This window comes from Gadus morhua, chromosome 4 (assembly GCF_902167405.1).
Source record: "Gadus morhua chromosome 4, gadMor3.0, whole genome shotgun sequence".
Classification (NCBI taxonomy): domain Eukaryota; kingdom Metazoa; phylum Chordata; class Actinopteri; order Gadiformes; family Gadidae; genus Gadus; species Gadus morhua.
The window spans coordinates 20096714-20114176 of NC_044051.1; positions in this window are offsets into that span (position 1 = coordinate 20096714).

The window sequence follows — 17463 nt, forward strand, 5'->3', positions numbered from 1 at the left end:
TTATAAACCACAGGGGCGTTAGGGGGTTTGGAGGTATTAATAACACTGTCTTCATATATTTATATATTTATATCTAAAATAAATTGTCTTAAGTCCATTGTTATGTCTTAATGGAACCACTTTATCTGCTGTGTAGAACATCATTCGGTCCTTTCACACCTGGAGCTGCTGTTCCCGTATCAGCTCAGTGTCTGTGTTGTGCGACAATGTGTTTCATTAACACTTTCTTTATTAGGTGAACAAATGATGAATGCTCGTTAATGGGTGGTCAACATGCAATATTAATAACATCACTTTGTATTTCAGATTGGCAAAGCACTGCAGAATGACACTACAAGTATCTCCTTCATTTCTGAAGTGAAGGTTACAAGGAAGAAGTAAAAGAAAGAAGATAAAGTTTAACATCAAAGAATAACAAAAGGACAAATTAAAATAATTGAGACGTGAATCAATCTTTTACGTAATTAAAGTACATTTTAATAAAAAAAAACAGAATGCCAGAACATGCTGCAATACTAAGAGGGATCTTTTCTTTGAAATAGTTTTGAGAGAGAGAAGGATGAGGAGGGAATGGGGAAGGGAAGAAGGAGGCTGCTATCCATGGAGATCAATCTGTCTCCTTTACCCCGGTTACCTGCTGAGGCATATGAGGGATGAGACAGCAAGAACCCTACACTACGGACCCAGCAGTATCTCTCTCCCTCTCCCCCACACTCCCCCACACACACACACACACACACCGAACACACACACACACACACACACACACACACACACACACACACACACACACACACACACACACACACACACACACACACACACACACACACACACACACACACAAACACACACACACACACACACATACAGACACACACATACACACATACACATACACACAAACACACACACACACACACACACACACAAACAAACACACGTGCACACTTACACACAGACACAAACGCACACAAACACACACTTGGGCACACAAACACACACGTATGTATGCACACACAGATACACACACATGTGCACGCATGCACACACACACACACACACACACACACACACACACACACACACACACACACACACACACACACAAACACGAACGGACTCATGCAGAAAAACACACACACAAACACACACCGGAATGCCAAACATAGCTGCTGGAAAGTCATAGACTCCGTTAAATCTTGCTTACATGTGTATAGAGGTGTAAGTACCTGTTCACTCACACATGCATGCACTCAGAACATGCATATTTTATGCATGCTTTATCCCACCTAATTTACCTACATTAACATCATCTCAGCATAACGAGACATTTGTGACATTGTCACAAGTCATGAAGTTTAAGGGACGTGATGTCCAGCATTACAATAGTGTTACATTGTATTCAATCATACAGGACACCAGGAGTTGGTCTCCTCATGGAATATATCTGCCTTTAGAGGTGCAAAGCCTTGCAAACATATTCACATTTGTAGATAATATCGAACGTCTCACTATCCCTTTGAGATGAGGTCTCATGTTAAGAATGCAACATCTGGAATTTCCCATTTGCAAAGCATTTATAATGTTGTTTGTGGTATAAATGGATTTCAGAAATGTATTGTCAGCATAGAGAATCTGAATAAACGAGACCTTTAGTATTTTTCCAAGGCCACACTATCTTTTCAACTTCCCACATTAATGAAGCATTCTAATCCATATCTTTCTGCTGGCGTTCACTCAAACCGTCTTTCATCACCAACACCACAATGTGGGACTGTGTCCTCTTCTGTACAACATATTCCGATTTTGCCTGAACCTAGTCTTTGTAATGTGATTATAGGTTCATTTGAATGTTGCTTTGGTAGATAGTTTAAACCTTTTTTCATATCGTTGATGGTCATTGACTAATCCAAATATGTTTAAGTTATACATAATCCATAACCCTATGACTAACCCTAAATGTAGAGGATTACTATTAAATCATCATCTGAACAGTTAATTCTAGTTGTATTGTAACCCCTGCACTTTAAATCAATGAAACAAACACAGCCTTGATGAAAACACTACAAGAGATGACAAGCCTATTCTAGCAACCGTTGCAAAAATACAACACTAAAAGAAGCCATTTCCATTACTCTGCAGATTTTCTGGTGTTTCAATGGTACAATTAGTGCAGATAAAAAAAACAGCAAATGTAGTACATTGTGACATTATTATTCACACAGATGGTATTTAAAATGTGGCATGTGCTGTCTGATTACTGTTGTTTATTTGTAACTAAATATATAGATATATGTATATTTCTTGGAGAATATCATTAAATAATAGAAGCACATTTAAATAGTTAGAAGCACATGTCAAAAAGATGGCTTTTGATCTAAATCACACACACACTCACACACACACAAACAGACACACTTGCACACACACAAAAACACACACACACACACACACACACACACACACACGCACACACGCCCACACACACACATACAAGTTCACAAACAACGTGTGTGCGTTATAATGGTTCTATCATTCCTTACCAGAGTTCAAAAGCAGAAGCACAATTCTTAGCTAGCTTAATTCCAACCCAAAACAGTGTTCTCTCATTAAGGACACTATTGTACACATAATCACTAGATCAAGTCATAAAATAACAACAATGGCACAAAGAAAAATACACATTAATTCAAGTTAGTCTCCTTGCTCAGGTATGCCAACAAGCAGAATGCGGACAGTGGGGTTCAACCCCAGAACCTTTCTGCTGTGAGTCAAACACCCTAATTATAAGACAACTGTGTCTGCATTTTCTTCCAGGCCATGTATCCTTTTATTTCCTCAGTTTTTTTAAAGACTGGTGCACTCCGTAACTGTACACTACCTACAGAGCTAGTTAGTCCCTCGTCGTTAGGTACCAGACCCGAGAACGGGGTCACACAGGGACAGATATAATTACATTCCTCTGTTTCAGGACATTTCAGCGGAGGGGTCCTCTGTGGTAACCCGGGTGGGAGCAGGTCCTGGAGATGGATGGGGGTTAGCGGAGGCAGTTAGCGGTCCCAGTAGTAGGGGGTCACAAACCTCTTAGGTGGGAAGAGAACTGAAACCCGTCCGTCTCATACTAAGCAGCCTCTCACCGTGTTCTGGGGATGAGGTTCATGTCTGTGGCTCCTCCTTCTTATGCTCCACAACGCTCTGATGCTGCTGCTGCTGTTGAGGCATTTAGGTAACTGTTTTCGTGGTGCGTTGTTTGATTCATTGGAGATTGATAAATAGACCCCATCAACTGATTCAGAAACTCACTGTTGAAAGGTGTAAAGTGAAAGATAGCATAAAAGTGAAGACGTGTAGCTTAAATGATTAATGAGGTTCAATTGAGTCCAGTGTTTACACTTGAGGGCGCGTAAGGAATTATTTATTGGCTAGAGTCAGTCTCATTTCATGGAAATAGTAAATAAAGATCTCAAACCCATGGATATGGACTGTAAGCATGTTAGCATATGTAATAGAGTCTCCATCAAAGTTATTTAAATGTAGAGAATTGCATTTAATGGCCTGCGATGTAAGGATAGCGCTCCATCCGGGGGGTCGGTAACAGATGGTTGGGCCCTCACATGTGATTGAATGAGGAATATGCACACAAATGGGACCATATTCATAAATAAATATTAACATTCTCTTATGGTCTCGTGTTTTTGGCATCTGTGTTTTTCTTCTCTTTGCCAGTCTCTAGCACATGGAAATGACAGAGACGTGCGCCAATTATTTATAGAGGATGAAAGTGTCTGTATGTTGGCCAGGTTTCCAAAAAGTGCAACACAAATCCTGTATGGAGACTTCGAGAGTTTTGCAAAAGGTTATGAAGAAATTCATTATTGCCTATAATTGGACGATTCAATCGCTTAAAAGAGAAGAGTTCAGAAAAAAATTATTCATCACAAATGCATGTGTAACGTGCTGAAAAGGGAATACAATGAAATGTTTTTTTATTATGTCTCAAATCCTCCGCTTAAGCAGTCTACCGTGCTGACCTTCTAGCCTGGTGCTACTAGCCATAAAGGCCTTATTAGTGGGTACAGACTAGCAAAACAATGACAAAGAACGGTATCACTCTGCTTGTTAAAAATGGAATACATACAAAATCTATGGCCATTCAAAGTGCATGAGTTGCTTCCATTAGCCCCTATGTTTCTAATGACAATGCAGGTTCCACCAGGAGATTAAATAAGGTGTTCTGTATTGCAAGGAGCCAACACTTCCAAAGGCTGGGGGCGGATAATTAGGCTGGATTCGTCTCCACGGGTTAGCACGTGGCTGACCGCAACCTGCGCTGACCTATTTACCTCGTCAGAAGCTTCAAAGCCTTTCACTCGGCTCTCAGCGTCTGTGACAATCTTACTTCTTCATACAATTGGACTGCTAATGACAAAGGAAGAACACCGAGCTCAACAGATGTGAAGAACTGTGAGTTCAGCTGGAAACCATCGAAATAAAGCACGCCTTAAATGTATGGAATTTGAAAAATGTATTTTGACACATTTATTATTATTTCCCCCTTACACAGCGTAACCACAGTATTGATGTATATCCAGCTTTGGTTTCCTGAACATTAGTCACTTATACATAATGTAATCTAGTGTAATGTAATGTCGGCATTTCCTTCTTTTGCTGACAAACAACAAGCTGTACCAGGCCCGGGCTCCCAGTAACCTCCACCACCTGCGCTTTGTTAAACCATCTGGATCAGTGGCCATCCAGCCCGAGACCAGAGGAGAAGCCTCTCCTGATTGGGTTCGGAACTTAAATTCAGGTATTCTCAAAAATCACCAACGTTACTTGATAATCTGCAAAAAAAAAAATCCCTGCCCCAGTCACATGGCTGGAGACATACTGGGGTTTTAGAACATAAATTTCTAAAATTTGCATCCAAGTGTTTTAGGTGAATTGAACTCCGAGCTGTGAAGCCCCTGCTGAGAGAGACACCTTCGATCTCATCTCTCTTACAACCGTCTCCCAGATTCATCGTGCTCACACACTCGTGTTCCACCATTTCAAGCAACGCTGTTCAACAGCGTTCTCCCAGAAAAAACTCAATCTGCAGCTTGACCCTAAGACAGAGGGTCATTCAAAGACAACACCGATATCTGCTGCAAGACAGGAGAATCTGCTGTAACTATGTGGAGCTGTCTCTCTGATAGAACCCTGCACATTATTAATATCAATACAAAGTACTGTATACTATTTAATGATTGAACAGACACTAAAGCCAGATACATGGATTTTTTTAACATTCATTTGATATAGGAGCAGCTAGGGGCTAGGAGTCATCTGGCTCAAAGGTAGTTACATCAGACACTGCTGACATTGTGCTTCAAACACAGAACCTTTCTGCTGGGAGTTAGATACCCTAACCATCAATCAAACAGAAGTAGTAGTAGTAGTAGTAGTAGTAGTAGTAGTGGTAGTGGTAGTGGTAGTGGTAGTAGTAGTAGTAGTAGTAGTAGTAGTAGTAGTAGTAATAGCAGTGGTAGTAGTAGTAGTATGTATGTGGTCGGCTTAGCTCAGGAAGTAGAGCAGTTGTCTTGTAACCGAAAGGTTGCTATTTCGATGTGTACCTGAGCAAGACACTTAACCCTAACTGCTCCTGACGAGCTGGCTGTCACCTTGCATGGTTGACTCTGCCGTTGGTGTGTCAATGTGTGTATTAACCGATGCAAGTCGCTTTGGAAATGCCCTAATTGTAATAGTTTGTAGCGTCAGTTCTAGATAGCACTATTGCATCAGTACATGATCATGAAAAAAAGGCTTCCTATTTTATAATATATACAACAACCAGGTAATCTTCTAGTAAATTAAATAGCTTGATAATGTGTGTGTGTGTGTGTGTGTGTGTGTGTGTGTGTGTGTGTGTGTGTGTGTGTGTGTGTGTGTGTGTGTGTGTGTGTGTGTGTGTGTGTGTGTGTGTGTGTGTGTACGTGTGTGTGTACGTGTGTGTGTGTGTGTGTGTGTGTGTGTGTGTGTCTGTGTGTGTCTGTGTGAGTGTGCATGTATGTATATGTGTGTGCATGTTTGTTTGTGGGTGTATGTGTATGAGTGTGTTTGTGTATGTGCATGTATCAGTGTGTGTGTGTGTGTATGTGTGTGTGTGTGTGTGTGTGTGTGTGTGTGTGTGTGTGTCTGTGTGTGTCTGTGTGTGTGTGAGCCGCCTTGGGAAGGGGTAAATCAATTAAGTGGGTTAGTCCAGTGGGTGTGTGTCTGCTGTTTCCGCCAGATAAGAACATTTCTGTTCTTGATTTGGTTATGCCAAGAAGAGATTATCGCTTGGCAAGAGCCCTGGTCGGTCTCACTCATTACGTGGGTTATTTCCAGTGTTTCGTAGCGGTGCCAACGCTTTATTTATTATTTATTTTGTTGTTGTTGTTGTTGTTGCGGGTAATGTGAGTAATCATTCAAACACTGGCTGTGTGCTTGAGTCTCCAAGTTTCCTTCAGGTTTTGGCGTCCAACTTTCCCATCATTCTCCAACAGATAACGGACCTAATGCATCCTTAAAAAAACAAATAATTACAAAGGGGTATCTATTTTAATTTGTGTTAATACCGAGACCTGGGTCATTTAATTTGTTTCACTGCTAGATTTTGACGTTGTGTTCCTTCAACACAAGGAAACAATTTTGTGTTAGTCAGCAGGGAGTCTGTGGATAAACAGCGCTGCCAGACAGCATCTTATTCACCTAGCGGCCATCTTGGCTCTAATGCTAAACTGGATGCGGAATCTGCATTCAGTTCGTATGCTGGAAGATCAAAACAAAGACCGCTGCTCTAGGTGAACACGATCCATTGGTGCTTCAATGTAATTGGTCTTATGTGAGATAACATAGGCTTATCAACCCTTTGCTTTTCTGGCAAAACATTGTTAAATGTAACAGTGAATTTGGCCTGAGATAACAATAAAAGAGGTTGCACACAAGATGGGGGGGGCGGACTTCTTCCGTCCCCGAGAGCTACAGCTCACGTTTGCGTTGATGTTCCTTTTATTTACTAGAAATACTGGGATTTAAAGCCAAACTATTTTACCAGTCTACATGAAATAATCCCAAGCATCGTCAATATACATACATACATGCATACATACATCGTGTGTTTATAATGTATTTATTTAGCAACCTTTAATCCAATGGGGAACGTGTCACACACACACACACACACACACACACACACACACACACACACAAGTTAACATGCACAGACAGACACACACATGCACACGCACACACACACATGAACTCATGCACGGACACACACACGCATGCCCCCATGAATGCAGTCGGTTGAAAGGGTTGACCAATAACATGCAGATCCTGGCCCTCCACGCAGGCCCAGGTCAGACATGAACAAGCCTGTCGGTGTGTGTAATTGTTGTGTGTGACAAAGTACAGGGGTCTGCACTGCCTGCAGGAGTAAATACAAGCTGACCTTGTGGAGAGGGAAGGAGAGGACTGGGCTTTCTCTTTCGATGCCTTATTCACTCGGGGGGGGGGGGGGGGGGGGGGGGGGATTGGGGGATTGGGGGATTGGGGGGCAGAGCCTGTGAAGGACACCAGAAACAGAAAGGGGCGGAGTTACGCCTTGTATCCAGTTTCCTTACTGAATATTCTACCTCATTTGCAAGAGTGGATGAAGCTTCAGAAGGGAATTCTAAATTGGCAGTTATAAACAGTGTTGATTTGAAAACTTTACCAACACTTTACTGTCTAACACTATACAGTTTACTCGTGATGGCAAAGTTTTTGTTCACCGATTACATACTTACAGATCTCCGCCTCCAGCAACATGAAAATGGACCGTTCCCCCAGATCTCAGCTGGATAGCCTTCAGGCTTTAGATATTCTTCTAAAGTGTATAATGCTTGTAACCATTATTAAAACGAAACAAAAGAATACCCCGGTGCTTGTCTGCAAGAGGACGGCGGGAGGACGGATGTGCAGAACCTGAATCTGAACGGATGATCATGACAAGAAAATAAAGGATTGTACACTCTGTGTCCCTGGAGGGGGGTGATTCAGAAAAACTTTGATGATACATTATACTGTGTGATTGGGTTTGGAGGCTGGTTGCATGACGGCGTTTGAGTAAAGATCCTCATCCCCATTGAGTCATTGTTGAGGACTTTAACAAAGTGGTAATGGATGATCATACCGCAGAGCGTCTCAGCTTTTTCCTAAGTGGCATTCTCTGGCAGTTTTGGCTTTTAAAAAACACCACGTTTCTTCGAAAAACTGCACTGGGCTTGTAAGGAGATGGTTAAGTTACGATCTGAGGTGCTTTGCATGGTTTGTGGTGTGTGTATTTGTGTGTGTGTGTGTGTGTGTGTGTGTGTGTGTGTGTGTGTGTGTGTATTTGTGTATGTGTGTGTGTGTGTGTGTGTGTGTGTGTGTGTGTGTGTGTGTGTGTGTGTGTGTGCGTGTGTGTGTGCGTGTGTGTGTGTGCATATGTGTGTGTGTGTGTGTGTGCGAGAGAGTGTGTGTGCGTAGAGCACTCATATAAGTATGGGAGGGAACTAGGGGCAGGGTTGGAGAGACAGTCAAATGGAGAGCGGGGCGGCTGCTCATCGGAGCATCATTCCTATTACCGCTGGTGGCTGCTGGACGGCCATTAGATGGATAATAGGGATAAATGGACGAGGAAGAGGATGAGGGAGAGGAGGGAGGCGATATAGCGGGGGCCGCGGCGCCGCTCACAGACACACGTTTTGATTGTATGTGATGAGACGTGACCTCTGACCCCAGAGTCCATCAGCGCTGGGTGAGGTACTGCACTTATAGGAGACTAATGAAAACACCAGGCATTGGGGTTCCAAAAAACAAGCCAGTAATGCTACAGGGGCTCGGCCCCACAACGCTCTCCTTCCCCTGCTCTCTCCCTCTCCTCTCTCGCTCACCCTTCCTCTCACCCCTTCCTCTCCCTGGCTCTCCACCTCGGACTCTTTGGTCTCTCATGTGCCTGTATTACACACTCCGATGGGAGCACAGCTAATATAATTGCGTGAGGCTGTTTTGACGGATGCTCCGGTATGACGGACGAGCCGCCTGTGAAGTGTTTAGGGGTTTAAGTCTCAGTGTCAGGAATTTCCATCCGTGAATTTAAACCCAGATTCTGACAAGCGCTAAAAACAGAGCGTGGACTCTGCGTGGCGATCCAATAAAGTCCCTAAATATAAATATTAAACCACCGACTCGCTTTTCCGCCGATTTGAGACCACAAAGGGCTAATGCGGAGCATCTTGAGGTGGTATTACAGCTCCAAAAAAAAAGGAAGCTAAAAATACAACCAGAGAAATATGTGGGGCCACTGGAGATGTTTGCTCGGCACAACATTATGAGGTCAAACATGGGAATCACACCGCCTGCCATGTGCTAAAAAATGCATCCATGATTCCCTGGGATACAGCCTTTATCCCGCTGCCAGTGTGGGCACACACACACACACAGACACACACACACACACACACACACACACACACACACACACACACACACACACACACACACACACACACACACACACACACACACAAGCTAGCACGCACAGACAGACACACGAACACATGCACGCACGCACACACATGAACTTACGTACGGACACACACACGCATGCCCCCATGCCCGGCCACGCACTCACGCATGTACGCACAGACACACACATACGCACGCACTCACGTACACACACACACACACATAGAAACTCACAAACACACACACAGATGCACGGACACAAACACGCAAACATCAAGTGGCTGTTCCACATGGCACACAAGAGACGGATGAAGAAAAAAGATGGAGAAAGTGAGAGAGAGAAATAGAGAGAGAGATTTGTGTGTGTGTGTGTGTGTGTGTGTGTGTGTGTGTGTGTGTGTGTGTGTGTGTGTGTGTGTGTGTGTGTGTGTGTGTATCTGTAGCCACAAAGAGACTTGTTTAAGGTATTCCATCCACATTATAGATACCTCCATAATACACTGATCTGGCCAGACATGGTCTGGAATACAGACCAGAGACACCCAAAGCTTGTTGTTGTTTGTGCTGTTCTTCTCATGTTGGCGTGGGACCAGCTCCGACCGGGTTAACCCCTCCAGCCCAGCGCTGCCTTCCTGGGACACACGTGGTGGCTTTCATAGGCCCTACAGTCGGGGCAGAGCCCTCATCCCCTGCCTCATCAAACCCATTCAGCGGCTGAACAGAACACAAGTGCTGCTCAAGAGGCGATCCGCGGCCCTCGGCGGCGGAGACACGCGGCGCGCGGACGCCGGGGGATTCTTTGTGGTGTTCAGGTCCTCTCACCGGAGCCGGGGACCAGTTCAGGAGGGGAGTCGCTCCTGCAATCACCACAGAGGGACATCGTGTTTGAGACGAGGCCATGCATTCAGATGTGAGGGGATATGAGGTAGGGAAGAATGGTGTCTTTGAATGGAGCAGAGGACAGTATTCCTGGCCGTGTTGTGTTGAGGAAGGTTGTTGATAATTGGTACATTGGGAGGGTTCGAGTGGTTCAGTGTTTTGGCCGGTCATTTTAATTAACTCACTTGAGGGATACGGACATTATAAAACTGTAATTATACAAGCATCACTGCAGCACAAATGGTTTGGTGGTCATTTGGAAATATAGATACAATAAAGTCATGTAATGTGATGTGTAAAAATAAGTGTTCCGGATAATGAGTGCCATTCAATTTGATCAAACATCAACTGAGTGCAGGTTGTTATATAAACCAATGTTAATGCCTAAGATATATTATATGCACACAAACATACGCACACACACACACACACACACACCCCGCACACCCAAACCTGCACACACACACATCGACAAGCACCCACACTCACATGCACACACACAAACACCCACACGCACACACACACTTAGCTCACATTAACCAGTAGGATTTGATATTCTTGGCGAGGTACTGCTGACGATTGGCAACCAACCGCCATTTCAGAAATATCATCATAGCACTCCATTCACAAATGTGCATGAGTGGCCAGTTGAAAATGTGCAGCTATTTAAGTGATGGAGGGCTGTCTAGCATCTATAAACAGTGCATTCAAATCCCCTTTGAAGCATAAATTAACCCAACAGATGGCTTAGTAATTATCACATCCATGTGAGTAAGCCTCAAGTTCTGGTTTATTTCATGATACGGACAGCGAAGGAAATTTCATCCGTTACATGCATGGAATCTGTTACTTCAAGAACTTAGAAGTCTAGATTTGGTGAACTGTAGATGTATATGTTTCTACATTAAACTAAATAACCAGAGGGTGGGTCCCACAAAGACAACATTATAGATATGTGTCTATGTTTTTCACATTTTTTAGATTTAGTGTGTGTTTTTCAACAAATATAGTGCAACAGGACAGGACAGTGCTAACAAGACATAACAGGACAATCAAAGCAATGCAATGGGTGATGAGCTACATACTAGATAATAAAGTGCAAGTGCAGAATTAAGTCCAATGTGATTCTAGTCCTGGACAGGTATCACAGGGGAGGATGGAGGGGGAGGGGTGGTTGGTAGCTAAAGTCGTTTACCAGCCTGGCGGCTGAAGGGAAAAAACGTAGTCTGTGACGGGTCTTTGCAATTCTAGGCAGCCGCAACCTTCTCCCAGATGGACTGGTAACCCCAAAGTGTTTACTGGCCTTGTACATCCTGATGTTACATCGCAATGATTTCGGAAGTATAGGAGCAAATAAATTGTATTGGTAAAATTGTGTTTTGGTCGTTGTTTAGTAATTAATCGTGAAACAATTTCTCCTTACAGGGTGACATTGTCGGGATTGAAATAACCCAAAAAAGTTGGAACGAGCCATGGTATATTTAGGTTTATTAAGGATTATCATTCTATAATTGCGTTCTCGAGTGCCATTCATTTGGGTATACATAATGGCCAAACTAATGCTGTATTCATTTGCTTCCAAATAAAGAAAAAGGTGAATCCATTGATAAGTTTTTATATTGAACAAGATAAACCAGGATGAATCAATTGTTTATCTATGACAACAACGATGGAGAGAAAGCTACGGGACCACCAGTTCAGATTTTATTTATATTACAGCCATCTTTCTTATTTAATGTTTGACAGAGATGCTAACATGTAGACATGTTTGGGAAAATTGGCATAAAAAGGTCCATTATGAATCCCCTTTGTGACGAAAGAACACAAAGGGACGCTGGAAAATAACAACAGCAAGCCTGATAATAAGGTGTATTGATCTTGAAGAAAAGTGCATCCTTAACGCTAAAACCAGTGTCTCTGAGGTACGCTTCACTGTATTTTTCATTTTTCTACAGGATTACTATGGAGCGATGTTTAATCCAAGATTACCGGAGAAAGACAAGGGGCGAGCAGGCAAGGGGTCGTCAGCGGGAGGACAGACAGGCAGGCGAGGGGCAAGAGACTGCGAAGCAGACAGGCCGGCAGGGACTTGACAACAGGCGGGTGGTCAGACAGGTGAGGGGTCAGAAACAGGCAGGATCTGCGTTGTAGAACAGTTCAGGAGTTGCGGGAAAGCTCTGTGAGTACGAGAGACGATCTGGCAGAGACTGAGTGGAAAGAGAGGATTTATATAGAGGGATCACAGGTGAAGGTGGTTGGGTTAATTAGGGGAGATCAGGGTGGCAGGCAGGTGAATGGGAAAACCAGGGGCGGACAATGACAGTACCCCCCCCCCGCCAAAGGACGGCCCCAGACGTCCCAGCCCGAGCTGGGAGGGTGGAGGGGGACCGGGGGAGGGCTAAACTTCCTCAGAGGCAGCAGAGTCCATGTCCTCCGCAGCAGAAGAGGAAGATGAAGAGGAAGAGGAAGCCACATCGATGCCACCCCTAACCAGAGGATCAGAAGGTCCATCAGCAGAAGGGCCCGCAGAAGGCGGAAGTGAGGATGGGGCAGGCTGGCCAGGATGCAGACGGTGAAAGTCCGAAATGAGCCGAGGATCCACAATGAACCGAGCCGGCACCCAGGAGCGCTCCTCGGGACTGTACCCCTCCCAATCCACAAGAAACTGCATCCCACGTCCACGGCGGTGAGAGCTAAGAAGGCGCCTGACAGCGTACACAGGACCGCCATCAACGAGCTGAGGAGGCGGCAAAGGAGGAACCAGAGGACTCTCTTGGACTGGCTAGATCCTGGAGACATAGAACGTTGGGTGGATCCTCATGGGCCGGGGAAGCCGAAGACGTACCGCCTCTGGGTTGATAATGCGAGCGATGGGAAAGGGTCCAACAAACCTGGGAGCAAGCATGCGGTTCTCCACCTTTAGGGGCAGGTCAGGGGTGGAGAGCCAGACCCTCTGGCCAACCTGGTAGGCAGGAGCAGGCGTGCAGTGCTTGTTGGCGGAGGCAGCGTAGCGGTCAACCGACTTGAGGAGAGCAGTACGTGCCCAGCCCCAGGCACGCCGGCAATGGTGAACGAAGGCTTGTGCCGATGGGCAGGCAGCCTCCCTCTCTTGGTTGACATATAATGGGGGCTGATACCCAATAGGAGCACTGGAAGGGTGAAAGTCCAGTGGAAGAGCAGGTGAGGGTGTTGTGGGCATATTCTACCCAGATCAGTTGTTCAGACCAGGAAGCAGGGTTGTGGTTGATCAAGCAGCGAAGAGTGCTCTCCAGGTCCTGGTTAATTCTCTCAGTCTGCCCATTGGACTGGGGGTGGAATCCAGAAGACAGACTGACGTAGGCCCCAACTAGGCTGCAAAGCTCCTTCCAGAACATAGATGTGAACTGGGGCCCCCGGTCAGAGACAATGTCAGTGGGCAGTCCATGGAGGCGGAAGATGTTCTGGAGAACCAGTTCAGCGGTCTCTTTGGCAGAGGGAAGCTTGGAAAGGGGAATGAAGTGGACCATCTTGCTAAAACGGTTCACAACTGTGAGGATGGCAGTGTGGCCTTTGGATGTAGGTAGGCCAGTTCCAAAGTCCAGGGGGATGTGAGACCATAGGTGATGAGGAACAGGCAATGGGTGCAGGAAGCCGGCTGGTGGACGACGAGAGGTCTTGTTCTGGTGGCACACAGGACAGGCGTTGACATAGCCTCGGACATCCTCCTCCAGTGAGAACCACCAGAAGTGCTACTGCAGGAAGTCTCGGGTCCGCTTAATGCCGGGGTGGCAGGTGAGCCGGGAAGCATGCCTCCACTGGAGCACATCGGAGCGGAGGTGGGACGGAACAAACAAACGGTCAGGGTGGCAGGAACTACGACCAGGCTGGTCCTCAGTGGCAGCCTGCACCCTCTCCTCTATCTCCCAAGTGACAGAGGCAACGAGACAGGAGCCCGGAACGATGGTGGAGAGCCCAACCGTTTCATCAGGACACTCAGGAAATTGCCGGGAAAGTGCATCTGGTTTAATGTTACGAGCCCCGGGTCGATAGGACAGTTGAACCTGTCAAAGAACAGTGACCAGCAGGCCTGTCTGGAATTCAGTCTCTTGGCAGATCGAATATATTCCAGATTGCGATGATCAGTCCACACAATGAATGGCACCTTGGCGCCCTCTAGCCAGTGGCGCCACTCCTCCAAGGCCAGTTTTAACGCCAGAAGCTAGAGAAAAAGGCGCAGGGGTGGATCTTCTGGTCAACGGAGGAGCGCTGAGACAGAACCACCCCTACCCCCACGTCGGATGCGTCCACCTCCACAATGAACTGACGCTAAGGTTCGGGGATCTGGAGGATGGGGGCAGTGGAGAAGCGAGTCTTGAGGGTGTCGAAGGCACCTTGCACTTCGTCAGTCCAGCGGAAGGATGTCTTGGATGAGGTGAGGGCCGAGAGGGGAGAGGCAATGGAGCTGAAACCTCTGATGAAACGCTAGTAGAAATTTGCAAACCCCAGGAAACGCTGCAGTTGCTTGCGTGTCCCCGGGCCTGGCCAGTAGGTCACTGCTGAGACCTTAGCTGGATCCATCAGCAAGCGGTCTTTGGCAATGATGAATCCCAGGAAGGAGGCTGAGGGTTCATTAAATTTACATTTCTCTGCCTTGACGTACAGGGAACTGTCCATGAGGCGCGCAGGACAGATCTGACGTGAGTAACATGCTCCTCCAGGTTGCAAGAAAAAAATCAGGATATCATCCAGGTAAACGGAGACAAACTTGTCCAGCATATCCCGGAGCAGGTTGTTGATCAAAGTTTGGAAGACAGCCGGGGCGTTAGTCAAATCAAAGGGCATCACCAGATATTCATAATGTCCTGTTGGTGTGTTGAAGGCCGTCTTCCACTCATCTCCCTCCCGGATGCAGACCAGATGATAAGCTTTCCTCAAGTCGAGCTTGGAGAACACTGTTCGCAGAGTCTTGTCCTTCTTCTTCACAAGAAAAACCCCTGCACCAGCAGGTGAGGAGGAGGGACGGATGATCCCTCCCGCTAAGGAGCCTTGTATGTACTCCTCCATGGCCTCTCTCTCAAGGGCAGAGAAAGAGTACAAGAGTCCCTTGGGAGGCAAAGTGCCTGGGAGGTCTATGGCACAGTCATAGGGGCGGTGAGGTGGCAGGGAGGTAGCCTTAGCTTTGCTGAACACCTCTTTCAGGTCATGATAAACTGCTGGAACTTCGGTGATATCTGAGGCTGGAGCAGGAACAGGAGAAACAGGCGACAGCGATCGTGTCATGTGGCAGGTCCGCTGGCAGGTCTCTCCCCACTCCCGGACGGAACAGGTAGTCCAATCGATGTTGGGGTTGTGCCTGCGAAGCCAGGGGTACCCCAGGATGACAGGCTGGCTTGGTGTAGACAGGAGCAGGACCTGGATGGTCTCACTGTGGCCCCCCCGGCAGGAGCAAAACCTTCTGCCTTCTCTCTGCCTTCTCTCCCTCTCCTCAGGTGAGAGGCGGGTGCGACCCAGCTGCATAGGCTCAGGATCCTCCACACTTACAGGAGCGGTTGAGGCAAACGAGGAGTTACTGGAGACCTGGAGTGAGAGGAACTGTGTGGCAGGGCAGAACATGACTGGAACTCTGAGCGTCTCTCCCTCCTGCAAGCCAGTATGCGTAGGTTGAGACGGGTGGCAAGCTCAATTAGACCCTCCAGTGTAGACGGCAGTTCATAAGCTACGAGTTCATCCTTAATGTACCCAGTCAGCCCCCGCATAAAGACATCACAGAGAGTGGCCGGGTTCCAGCCACACATGGGGGCCTTGGTGCGGAAGTCAATGGCATAGTCCGTGACTGGGCGGCTCCCCTGGACCAGATCCAACAATTTTCGCCCAGCTTTGGCCCCCAGAGGTCCAGTACCAAAGACCCTCCTGAGCTCATTGGCAAAGGACTGGAAAGAGAGGAAGGCATGGGTCCCCCTCTGCCACTCAGCTGTGCCCCAAAGGCGCGCTCGCCCAGTGAGGTGGTTAATAGTATAAGCCACCCTGGCTTCCTTGGAGGACAAGGTGAGCGGCTGCAGGGAGAAGATGATGTAGCAGTTGCAGAGAAAGGCGTTACAGGTGACAGAATTGCCATCATAACCTTCAGGTGGTCCCACATTAGGCTCATGGATGGTAGGGAGAGGAGCACCGACTCCTGCTGAGGAAGCCGTAGTAGCAGCAACCAGCTGATGTAACATGTCCTCCATCTGAGATATCCGGTCTTCAATCTGTGCTGGGTTCATTTCTGGCCAGATCGTACTGTAATGGGGCGTGAGGTTGGACCCAAGAACAGCACAGGCCGAGACCAGCGTTGGAACAGTTCAACAGTTTTATTGTCCAAAAACGGGAATCCAAGATTACCAGAGAAGACAAGGGACAAGCAGGCAAGGGGTCGGCAACAGGATGACAGAAAGGCAGGCGAGGAGACTGGGAAGCAGACAGGCCGGCAGGGACTTGACAACAGGCGGGTGGTCAGACAGGCGAGGGGTCGGAAACAGGCAGGATCAGCGTTGTAGAAAAGTTCAGGAGTTGCGGGAAAGCTCTGTGAGTACGAGAGACGATCTGGCAGAGACTGAGTGGAAAGAGAGGATTTATATAGAGGGATCACAGGTGAAGGTGGTTGGGTTAATTAGGGGAGATCAGGGTGGCAGGCAGGTGCATGGGAAAACCAGGGGCGGACCATGACAATAATAAACGAAACAATAGGTAGGACCAAGTAAACCTGTGAAAAAAAGTGAAAAACACAATTACAATAATATATTACAATAAAGTAGGTGTTAAGAACATTTCTGAATAGTAAAAAAGATCAGGACTTCTACCTTCTGGAGAATCATAGTGTCACCAATGACTGGGTGACACCAAATGCAGAAACAGGACACAAGCAGGGAGGTGAATAATAATGTTCTCATTCTCCGATTGAAGAGGGATAAGGACACAGAGATCCAGGCAGTACAGAGGGGTACAAAGAGGAAGCCCTGGTAGGCAGGTGAACAGGCGGTACTGGAAAGGTGTTTCAAGCCAAAGACATCATTGCCCTGGAGCCAGCTTCAACGCCGGAAGCTGGCCCCC